Raw genomic sequence first — 12,597 nt, 5'->3', positions numbered from 1 at the left:
TAGATTTTAGTGTTGCCCCAAATGCATCCCCCCTCCCCCGTATTCCCCGCAACATCTCCTTTGCCCCCTTCCCTTCAGGTTTATCCCATCTTATCATCCCCTTTCCCTCTGTCTTCTTTTCCTCTGGTCCCTTTGATCTCTCCTCTGTCTCAATTCTGCTCCTCAGTTCACATTGTTCATTGGATTCCTCAAATGAGTGAGGTCATATGATATTTTTCTTTTCCTGCCTGGCTTATTTCACTTAACATAATAGTTTCCAGGTCCATCCATGTTATCACAAAAGGTAACATACACACACAAGAGATATCACCTCACACCAGTCAGAATGGCACTCATCAACAAAACAACACAGAATAAGTGCTGGCGTGGATGTGGAGAAAAGGGAACCCTCCTGCACTGCTGGTGGGAATGCAGACTGGTGCAGCCACTGTGGAAAACAGTATGGAGATTCCTCAAAAAATTAAAAATCGAACTGCCTTTTGACCCAGCTATCCCACTTTTAGGAATATACCCCAAGAACACCATAGCACTGTTTCAAAAGGAGAAATGCATCCCCATGTTTGTGGCAGCATTGTTCACAATAGCCAAGATCTGGAAACAGCCCAAGTGTCCATCAGTGGACAAGTGGATTAAAAAGCAGTGGTACATATACACAATGGAATACTATGGGGCCATGAAAATGAAGAAAATATTACCTTTTGGATTTATTTTTAATTTCTTAGGAGGAAAAGGTAATGACAAGGGATTGGTAGAAGAATATGTATTACTTGTTTGGGATTCAAAAGTTACCAACCTGGTTTTACTCAAAGTTCTAAATAAAATGATCGCCACTGGGCTAAAAAAAAAAAGGCTAATCGCTACCCCATCTCTCTCAGGAATGAGAACATTTAATGAAAGCATGAAGTTAATAGAAATTAATGCCATGCTGTTGAAGAACACATTTTGCTATGTGCACTAGACATACCCCCAAGAAATATTTTACCAGAGGCATGAAAGTGTAAATAGAAAATAAAAAAAGATGCTAGAGTATCTTGAGGAGGTTTATGAACACTTGAAAGTGTTTAAATATAATATTGGTTTCCAACTTTTTCCAGTGGGAAAGCATCTTTTCTCACAAAAATGTTTTTCAAGCCATTGGCTTAATTGTAAGTGTACTTTAAATATAAATTTATTGAGAAAATGCATTATAATGTGGATTTAAGTTCTGATTGTAATAACTTTGTCATTCCTCCTTGGATTTATATCTCACATCTTGAAAGTCATTAGGATGTCTGGATGTTTTGCTTAAAACTTTCATGTAATAATTTTTACCATCCACAATGAAGCTTGGTTTTCTTTCTAATTCTCTTGTCCTTGGAGCTGATTTCAAGATGATTTTGTCACTCATTACTCAGGTCAAGTTTCTGAAAGGCACAGGACTCTGTAACAGATAGAGGTGACTGACCGTTTCATAAAAAAATATTTTAAACACCTTTCATTGTCCCACTTAAAAACACACTAGCTGGGTTATTTCATTATTCAATACAGATGTGAAATTCTGCTAGCTAACCTATGAGAAAAAAAATGTATTCAAATGTAAACACAGACTTGCCTGAATTTGTAGGATTTTGTGGGGTGGTTGCTCTTATTATTTATATGAAAAAGTTTTTTTCTGGAAATTTTCTTTCCTTAAGATTAAAAAAAAATTTACAGACAACTTGCCTTGTCCATGCTAAGGGACGATGGACCACTATTACTTCCCTTTCCTGTATTACCAGCTGAAATTTCTACCAAATTTCTTATAATCAAAGAGATTTTTATCTTTTTGACACTGTGACTTTTCTAAAAGGACTATGTTTTCCTTTTTATATGGGACTCTAGTGAACTTGAAGTTCATTAAAAATATAATTTAATACTAATGTTTCTAGTTTATATTTTAAATTTTAACTGTCATCCTGAGTACTTTGTTAATGTTTGATCATCATCAACTATTGGTCTTCATCTCTTGTGCCTATTTTTAAATCAATGTGCCAAATATATCTTTGTAATTCACTCAAACTTCTTTTGCAAGTTATAAATGTTACATTCAGATTAACACATTTTTAGCTGCAAGTACTTACCAGGAATCAGTAAACTCTTAGTCCTCACTCATAATGACTCTCCCCCCTTCTTTTTCCATCTATTCTCCACTTGTAATAATTATATAAAATGAAGGGAAGGAGGAGATATCATTCCAACATTTTACGGTTTAAATTTACCACTTGATTTAAGTTTTTAAATAACTACTAATTATCATAAATTCTTAAACAAAATGTTGTAATTACATATGGAAGCCTATTTGTGAATTTCCTTCCATATATGAGGTTAAACATACAATATAATATAATAAAATTCACTTTATTTTTACTTTTTTAAATTAAATTTATTGGGGTGACATTAGTTAATAAAATTATGAAGGTTTCAAGTGTGCATTTCTATGATATATTAAAAGGGAACTTCTCATTCAATTCTAGGGAGTGTAAACTTGTAAAGAGACTATGGAAAACAGTATGGAGGTGCCTGAAAAATTAAGAATAGAGTTACCAAATCCCAGAATTTATTTTTAATATTCAATTTATTGTGTATAACCTAATCAGAATTCCATTGCAATGGCAAATGTGAGATGAATGTGCTATTGTATACTCAATCTCCTATTAATATGAACAGTTGACCTAATAATTCAAACACTGACTACCAAGAGTTTTCTTTTTATATATAGTACACGTGTGCCATGAACTGTTATTTGCCATTTCCAATAACATACTTATTCCAAAAATACTGATGTAAATATTCAGTGATATCCAACTTTTAATACCACAGTTTGACTATAAACCAGTATCCAAAGTTCAAAGTGATAAAGGTATATTAACTTTCAATAAATAACTTTAAAAATCTTTGCGCTAAGAAGCTGACCTTTCTGATAAGTTCCCGGGTAGTAGCCTCTTTTGTATTCATCTCCTTGGCATATCTCTTCCCTGCTCCATACTTTGTCATGCTGTCTATATTAGATGGTTTCATCAACAACCCTGCATTATATTGCCTGGTAACATCTCTGCTTCCTTGTCCATGTGAATTTGGTAGATTACTTACTTCACCATTAGAGTGCCTTTAGCATTGCGTTATTATTTGTTCCCGGTCTGCCTACCTATCTACATTAAGAGTACACTTAGAGAAGGGATGAGTGTGTTTTCAAAGGAGTCTGTCATATTTCCAGACCAAAACCAGATCATAGCACCCAGTAGATACTCAACTATGTTCAATAAATATTAAAATAGGAAGACACATTAATTAAACAGTACCTACATACAAAATGTATAAGAATGTTACAAAAATGTAAGTTAATATTATAAAGAGAGAGGGTCATTGTGTGAGGCTATGACAAAAACTGCAAACTACTTTAATGACAAATGGGATGCTAATACCAGACCTGTAAACATGAGATAAAATGTACAAAACTATTCAACAGTTGATGCTAAAAGAGGAAAACAAAACTCCATTTGAATGCATCACAAATTGAGTTTTTGTAGAGTTCTGTTACTAATTTCACCACAAAAGGAAAATTATATACATATATACACAAACAAATGTTCAATTTGGAACAGATTCTATGAGAGCTAAATTTATATATGTAAATAGTAACTTTTAAAACAGCATCTGTGTGGATAAGTTTGACATTTAAAAGGTATTCCATTTCATTGTGAACTGGTAATAATAAAAAGAGGAAGCTTTCTCTTTTGATACAATAAAATAAAAAAGTGACACTGGTGGACTTTATATCCCTCCAAAGACAGCCTGTGAGATGACAAGAAAGTCATATTCAACTTCAGAGGATACTATTTTTCCAGAAAAAATGACTATAGTCTTGTGAAAGAAATAGAAAGCTCTAATATGACTCTATACCCTGCTACCCTACTCCTGGCTACACGTTTTTTTCAGTAACATTTTAATGAACCTTTTATTTTATTTATTTATTTTTTAAATTTTTCTGAAGCTGGAAACGGGGAGAGACAGTCAGACAGACTCCCACATGCGCCTGACCGGGATCCACCCCGCACGCCCACCAGGGGACGATGCTCTGCCCACCAGGGGGCGATGCTTTGCCCCTCCCGGGCGTCGCTCTGTTGCAACCAGAGCCACTCCAGCGCCTGGGGCAGAGGCCAAGGAGCCATCCCCAGCGCCGGGGGCCATCTTTGCTCCAATGGAGCCTCGGCTGCGGGAGGGGAAGAGAGAGACGGGGAGGAAGGAGAGGGGGAGGGGTGGAGAAGCAGATGGGCGCTTCTTCTGTGTGCCCTGGCCGGGAATCAAACCCGGGACTTCCGCACGCCAGGCCGACGCTCTACCACTGAGCCAACCGGCCAGGGCCTGAACCTTTTATAATATGCTAGTTTCTTAAAATGTAATTCACAATGCACAAAAAATATATAAAGCTTTAAGCAACAGGAGAATCAAGGTAGTAGTAACCAAAGGGGGAAAATATCCTAGAGAAGTAGGAGAAAAGCAGGGAGGAATGGTGTACTTCAGAGATTACATGAGTATTACTATTACTGTACTTCAGTAATACTGAAGTATCACATTTTATACCCCCAACCAATCTGGATCTGTGATAACTTGAAGATTTATGCAAGCTTAATTAGGGCTGCTGAGCAGGAAGGTATAAATAGCAGGCTATTCTTTAGGGAGTTTGTTATAAAGATGCTTCATGACATTTGTCTATGGTAAATCCCCATAACTAGAGCAACCCAACTGATCTGCTCAGACAACGAATAAACAGCCACAATTTTGCTCATCTAGTGGGTTGTAGAAATAAAGCCCTGACCTCAGAGCCCACAATTGCAGAACCGGTGTACAGTCATCCCTCGCCTTATTGTGGTTCACTTTTCGCGGTCTCACCATATTGCGGATTTTTAAATTGTATATATCTAATTTTGTATCGTGGATTTTTCTCTATGTCGTGGGATTTTACGGTATATAGGTATTTTTATATATTTCTTAATTATTTTTTGCGGTAAAATAAGCAAAATAAGTGTGGGAAAGGCTTATAAGAGTGTGGAGAGAGTTGATAAAGCCTTAAAACATATATAAATAATAAAATAAATATAAGGTTGCTACTTCGCAGATTTTCACCTATCGTGGAGGGTTCTGTAACCTAACCCCCATGACAGACAAGGACCACTGTACAATCTGCCTCAGGACCATTAATTTCTTGCTTTTTTTGACCCCAGAATTATCCATCAAATAAAAATGCAAATGACATATTATATGTTGCTACTGAAAATTCTCTCCATATAGTTCCTGTTAGACAATCCAAGGGGAATAGAAAACTCCTGAAATAGGAGAGTATTTTTAGTAGTTTATCTATTAAAAAACATTATAAAAATATATTTTAAGAAAAACAACACTCAGGACTTTTAGTAATATTCAACTAATATTTATATTACACAAAATTATGTAGGCATATATATGATTCACTTTGTGATTTAGGTAAAGTTATATAATATTTAGCCCTGATTTTATACTATTAAAAATCAAGATTCTCTCATCATTAATATATATCGTGTATGTACCAGGGTACACTAAAATCTTAATTTTATAGTTTAGTCAACATGTAAACAGATTGGTGAAAATAGTATTGAAAATTGGCATCTTGCAAAATAATGAACTCTCCTAAAACCATCTTAGAATGTGAAAGAATTGCAAACCCTAAAATTTAACATATTTAAATCCTGGACTTATTTTTAAAATTTAAAGATGCATTTAGTTAGTGAGTCAAAGGTCCAATACATAACATTTCATAATGTTTAACAGTTAATTTTCTGGCTAAACAGGATTTCCATGTGATTCAATTATAATAAGAAGGGAAAAATAATGAATCACAATAAAATTATTTTTAAATTTCCAATACAGAATTTTCTAAATTCTCTATTATACTCAGTGTCCAGTTGTTCCAAAAGACTTTTTATTAAGATGTGCCACAAACATTTTCCATTTGAGAAGCTTTATCATCCAAACCAGTCTCATTTTCTATTAGTCTTGCATTGTCCTAATATACTTACAATATGGACAAAATAGAGCAGAGACGTGCACTTCTGCCTAGTACCCTAATTTGTTTACTTTGCCTGGTTTTATTTGTTTGCATATTATAAATAGCATTTCACATACTGCAGAAGGGGAAATATTATTAAATTAATTAACTTATATATGACAAAAAAATAGAAATCTGAAGTGCACATTTCCTCCCTGATTTCTGGTCACATTTACCCAACATTACAGAGAAATGAAATGGGATGAATTAAAAATAACTGTCAGTCCAAAGATACTGCCTTTCCCTTGGCTAAAATGATTAAACGGCTTGAAACTAAATAAATAATAAATGAAACAGAAAATACAAATAATGAGAAAGTAACTTTTTATGCATTAGGTTAGATTCTCATTCACAATCATATTTGAAGAGCCAGTACAAAACAGCATTGTTTCTTATAAGGTCTGGCATTAGTAGAAGGGATTAGTAAAAGATCTAATTAGGAAAAAAATCCCAAATTATTTGGGTAGAGTATAATAGTGGGATTAATAACTGACTAGTGTTATGCCAAATATTATCTATGAAAATATCAAAACTGTGCTCATTGAGTCCCTTCTTGTTCACAGGGCTGTGTGGGCTCATTTAGAGAATTTTATTTTTGATAATAAAGACTGAGAACAGAGCAATTAATTTTCCCAGAGCCCTTTTGGAAATAAACTAAAGAGCTAGCACAGAAAAGATTTTTACTAAGAACTTACTCAGATGCAATCAACCTCTCAATCACTAGCCAGATGAAAATGTTGGAATGGTCAGATATTTCATTTGTACCATGGACAGTTTATTTCAAGGTCATTCAGAGAACTTCAAATACAAGTCTTTGCCTTCAAGAGGACTTTACAATAAAAGGGAAAGTAAAAGGAGAAACAGAAGAGTGAACTGACATGAAAGACAAACATTTTAAAATAAATATATTACATTTGGTTTATTACATGATTCTATAAAGTCAGACATAGAATAGAATGGTCACAGGATGTGCATTTGATATTTTCATTTAATTTACATGAAAAGTTTATGAGAATTTCAATTTCTTTACGATGTAATTCTGTACAATACATCATCATGTGTTAATATTTGAGTTCCGGGATCCTTAGTTAATGACTAATCCAAAATCAAACGCCAGGAAAAGTTTGTTTTAGACAGTTTATTATAATGACTAATTTCATCACCTGTAATGTTCAAACTAATTGAGCTTTATTAGCCAAGGAAGGATATTTGATACTGGATTTGTTTTTAATTAATTTAGCCAAGAAGCAGCTTAAAATATTTGAAATATAGATGCATAAAACAAAAAAAAATTAGAAGTAATGCAATAATATCAACCATTAGATGCAGGTGGATATTTTACTAGACACAGTTAGAGGAACTAAATTGTAAATATGTGAGCATAAGTGACATTTTGAGTTTTAATCCAAGATAACATAGGTACCCTGCATTGTTTTGGCCAATGTAGAGTAAATGTTTTCTGAAGCTGTCTGAGCACGTATGTAATCTTGAAGTGAAACTAAGTTGGTTGGCTGCCTGCACCAAAGGAAGACAAAGATAACACTTGATTAGAATGACATGTCAAAGAACACTTAATTTTTCATTTAAATCTATACAAACGGATCCTTGAGAAACAGTAAATCTGTACCCATAACAGAAGATGAAATTTGACTTCTTGCAGACTTGACCAAAAAGCTCTTAGTAAGGAATTATCTGGTGTAACAAATACTTGAAAATCATGCTAGTTTGTCCTGCAATAAATTGGTAGTATGTTAGGCAACAATCTTGCTTTTACATCAGAAGAGGTGATACAATGCTATATATTTATGTAAAGATAAATATGGTCAACCAAAAGTCACTTACATTCAAGGAGAAGTGCTTATGTCAAAACAACCTATATTTTACTTTGAAGATACTTCCAAGAACAGAAGTCAAACTTAAAGAAACAGACTAGGATGGTGGCTTCCAGGGCTTGGAGGGTAGGGAAAATGTGGAGATGTTGGTCAAAGGGTACAAATTTTTAGTTATAAAATGAATAAGGTATGAGAGTCTAATGTACAGGATGGTGACTTTGGTTAATAATACTATCATAATAATACTGCCATAAACTACGGGAGTAAGCTTAAGCCTTCTCAACACATACACACATATACAAGTAACCATTTGAGGTCATAAATGTGTTAATTAACTTGATTGTGGTAATCATTTCACAATGCCTACATTTATCAAATCATATCATACACTTTAAATATATGCAATTTTATCAATTGTACCACAATAAAGCTGGAAAAACACACAAAAACTCAAACAGTTTTAAAAAGATCTTTTCAAGATATTCTGTATCAATATACCAAAAAATACATATATTTATTTAAAAGTAATAAAGTCATACTCAGAGATCAAACTCACTAACCAACTGAGCCTCTGTAGTTTCTTCTCCAGCTAATGGACAATATCTCTCCTTCTTGCAGACTGACACAGCTAAAGCCTCAGTAAACTTTCCCTCTCAGCTTCCTTCCCAGCAAGTTCACAACTCACTGTAGTGGTCCTATGGGTTAGCATGTAAATAAAGAGGATCAAGTTCAAGTGTTGGAAACAAAATCCTCTTAGAAACTGGGCTGGCCAATCCATGGAACCTGGCCATTTGCAAACATCAGAGCCCTTTGACTTCTGTTGTTACGGCCTCATTTCCTAATACCTCTGGTCATCTCAGACTCTTTTTGAGAGGCAGGCTTTGGTCAGGGCTGGGCTTTGGCATGGCATCCATCTGTCTTCTCATGGTAGGAGTTGCAACTGCTCTAACAGGATACCCAGTGATAAACTCCCAGGGCTCTGGCTCCCCTACCATCTATCTACCTTTATTGGCCTGGTAAGACAATCAGGAAATGTGTGGCACTTAATGCCCAGGGGGGGAAACTAAGATCAGTAAGATAGAAAATGAAAAAAACAAAACAAAAAACAAAGGATATAAAATTCCTCGCCTATCTTTCCTGCTCATGGACCATATTGGAGCACAGTGGTTCCATATGTTCTTTTTAGACACATTCTCTTTGTACAGGACAAGTGGTCAAGTTCTCTTGTAAAACTCTGGGAAGAAACACAGGCGGTATCTCTCATGTGTCTCCCAACCTGTGCTGTTTGGAACTACCCTTACGAAAACAGTAGGATGTAAACCTTGCCTCAGCATTTTTTCTCCAGACAACCTTAGCTAAGACAATAATTGAAACCTGAATATTGGTTCAACTCTTACTTCAAAGAACTGAAAATTATTAGATTCAATTTAACAAGCGTTCTCTCCTAGATTCCAGACATTAGAAGGCTATCAACATGAATACAGTTTAGGCTGAGTCCTAATGGAGATCTTAGTCTGGCAAAAGGGATAGATGAGTCATGGGGGCAATAGTTACTGACCAAGTGACATTCAAAATATTTAATAACAAATATGGCATGGCTTCTCCTCTCACTAAAAAATAAATAAATAAAACAAATATGCCATGGGCACAATGAATTGCAACAGATAATAATACCCTTTCGGATATTGGATTATTAGAGATGCTAGGGCAGCCAGATGGCAAGAGCTAAGCAGGGGTCTCAAACTCAACTCAGCATGTGGGCCGCAGAGCAAGATCACAGCCGTTTGGCGGGCTGCACTAGGTCTACAAAAGGCAACTGTTACACAACACTTTTCTCACTGCAGTTGAAAACAAAAAAAAATCAGTACAACAAGCACAATCGTACATGCAGTTTACTCAGTGTCACAAAACAACCAGAAACTGTAGTTCGCATCACAACTGCTGTTAACTAAGCTAATATCTAGCTAGGATGCTAGAGAAATGAAAAATACAAGTAGGTCCCTAGGCTTACTTAATTTTATCCAAAATATTTTGAACTTCGTGGATTAGTCTGCGGGCTGCACAAAATTGTTCGGCGGGCCGCATGCGGCCCGCGGGCCATGAGTTTGAGACCCCTGAGCTAAGGTCTGTGTTATTTACTCACTGGAGAAGTACTGTACAACTGTAATAGTAGGTATGGTAGTACCGGTGTGTAGCATCAGTTCTGCACACCAGTTACTGGAAATCTCAAAGAGATGTACAGAAAGGTTTAGCCAAGTGACTGAAATCTGTCATTAGTGGGCTGCAAGATCAGATTGGTGCAGTGTGGAACCCACTCACATTTGAGTTTTTGATGAAACATAATCTGCTAGCTATTAAAGTGCACTTTTTTTTGTAGCAACAGCAAACAAGGTCTAAAAAATTAAATCAACACTATAAATATAAAACTGTGTGACTAAAGACTAAAGATATGGACTAATGCTGAGAAAATATTTAGTTGAATGTGGTTCATTGGAAATGATTACTATAGTCTTAGGGCGAGTTGCATCACTTAGGTGGCACTTTTGTTTACAAGTTGATAAAAAATTTTTAGACAAATACAAGTTTTGGATTATTGAAATTCTCAGAAACTTCAGCATGTTATATACTTAGCTTTGGGATATTTTGTCCTGTTTTAAGGAATGTTTTCTACCTGTTTTTCCTGAAATGGATCCAAATATATAGAGAAAAGACCCTGCATTGACACACACCTGGAGGTTTGCATTTCAACAGAAATATGAAGTATTTTTATATGCAATAAAATGCATGAATCTCTTTGGAAATTATGACTGCATGTCGATATAACATCTGTATAATTCTCCTCTTTCTGTAATTTTAGTCAGCTCAGGGCAACTCACTATGGAAGAGTGAGCTCTATTTTATTTGCTTTACCTTAATACACATGTTGAACTTTGACTATGAATATCTGTACTTCTTTTTAACATATTAATGACACTCTTTTTGAAACTCTGTCTTCAGTTAAATGTGACAGGATGGATTTGTGATATACACAGGTGATTCATGGTGCAGTCCACAATATTGAGATTCTTAGAACTCTTTAAATCCCAAGTCATTGATGGGAAAAAGCAATTCAGCAAGACTCAGCGATAAAGTATACTAAAATCTCAATAACTTGTCCCAATTCCTTCCAAAATAACCTAAAATTGATGCTGATTAAAATCACAACGTGAGAGAAAGTTCAGTTCCTTAATTTCATTCCCCATCAAAACATGCAATGAGAACTCCTCATAAATGCCACCGCACAACCTATCTTGCTCAATGACAGAATGGAAATTGGGTTTATGAAACTTCTTCTCTGATTTCAAAAAAATGTTGAAATCTTTATTTTCCCCCCTTTACTTCCTTTACTTGCAGATACTAAGATACTAATGTGTGCAAACTGAACTCAGTTTTTCTGTTTAAACCAAGCTACAAAATCTTACACATATTAACTGCCTAGTAGGACTTTGTAAATTGTTAAAAACATTAAAACATATGCAAATAATACTATATCCAGGTTAATTCCACCTGTTCAACTGGCTGTTTAAGGACTATTGTTCGGGATACAGAGAGATAATAACCTGATTCTTTTTTTTTAAATTAATATTTATTTTAGTGATTTTAGGAGAGGAAAGGAAAGAACAGGAGAGGGATAGAAACATTAATTTGTTCCTGTATGTGCCCTTACTAGGGATCAAACCAGTAAGCGCTGAGTTTCAGGACAATACTCCAACCAACCAAGCCCTCTGGGCAGGGCATAATGACCTGATTCTGACTGGGTTGATAAGAAGAGGCATTTTAGTACACCTTTGAAGACTGAGTCATAAATTGATTATTTGGAAAAGAGAAGAAGGTAGATTTCATGTTGAGAAAATGATAAAAAGTTAGAGTACAGAATCAAAAAGACACAATGTATAGAGTAGATTTTTAAAAAGCATTATATTAATATTAAATTAGAGCTTTTGGTCAGAGTAATGGCAGGGTAGGAAGTGATGCCGATAAATCTCCCCCAAAACTCAACAAGATCTTCAACCAGAAACAGAAAAACCTATCCTTGGAGCCTCCAGATGTTTCGCAATACACCCAAAGGTATGGTCGAGCGAAAAATTGGCTAAATATATAATCAAACCCTGAAGGAAATAGGGAGTAAGAAATGCTCTGCCTTCCTCACTAACCTAAACAGGGCGGCTTTCAATGGAAACTGAGAATATAGAAACTAAGGCGGGCAAAGGGGGTGAATAGATCCAGGCCGCAGCACAAACGGCTGAACCAGGCTGTGGCATGCAGATCCAAGCCGAGGAAAAACTGTTCCTGTGGCAACCCAGGCAAAAAAGCTAACACTCGCGACAAACCCAGACAAAGAAAGAAAAGTGGGGCAGCCATTTTCCCCGATCCCCTGGTCGGCGCGTGCAGATAGTGGACAAGAGATTCCTTCCAAAGCCCCGGGAGTGGGCACCCAAGTTATCCCACAGAGAGGCAGAGTCAGAGGCCTTTGTGTGGGCCGAAAGCAGAATCTCTGGAACGCCCCAGCACCCTTAAAAAGCCGCGCATGGGGAGGGAGCGAGAACTAATACCAACGCTGGAACTTTTCCGTGTGGGTGGGGGTTGCATTCAGAGGGTGAGGCGGCCGGCCTGATATCCTGGTCT

At 35.8% G+C, this 12,597-nt stretch overlaps 1 protein-coding gene across 4 annotated transcripts in view; it reads right to left on the bottom strand.

Moving 5' to 3' along the window:
* Positions 1-12,597, bottom strand: part of MARCHF1 (membrane associated ring-CH-type finger 1) — an 833,928-nt gene that overhangs the window by 334,149 nt on the left and 487,182 nt on the right. The window lies entirely within an intron of this gene.

The sequence above is a fragment of the Saccopteryx leptura genome, chromosome 1 (assembly GCF_036850995.1).
Source record: "Saccopteryx leptura isolate mSacLep1 chromosome 1, mSacLep1_pri_phased_curated, whole genome shotgun sequence".
Taxonomy (NCBI): Eukaryota; Metazoa; Chordata; class Mammalia; order Chiroptera; family Emballonuridae; genus Saccopteryx; species Saccopteryx leptura.
The sequence above is the reverse complement of the archived record's forward strand: the minus strand, read 5'-3'. Positions and strand labels throughout refer to the sequence as shown.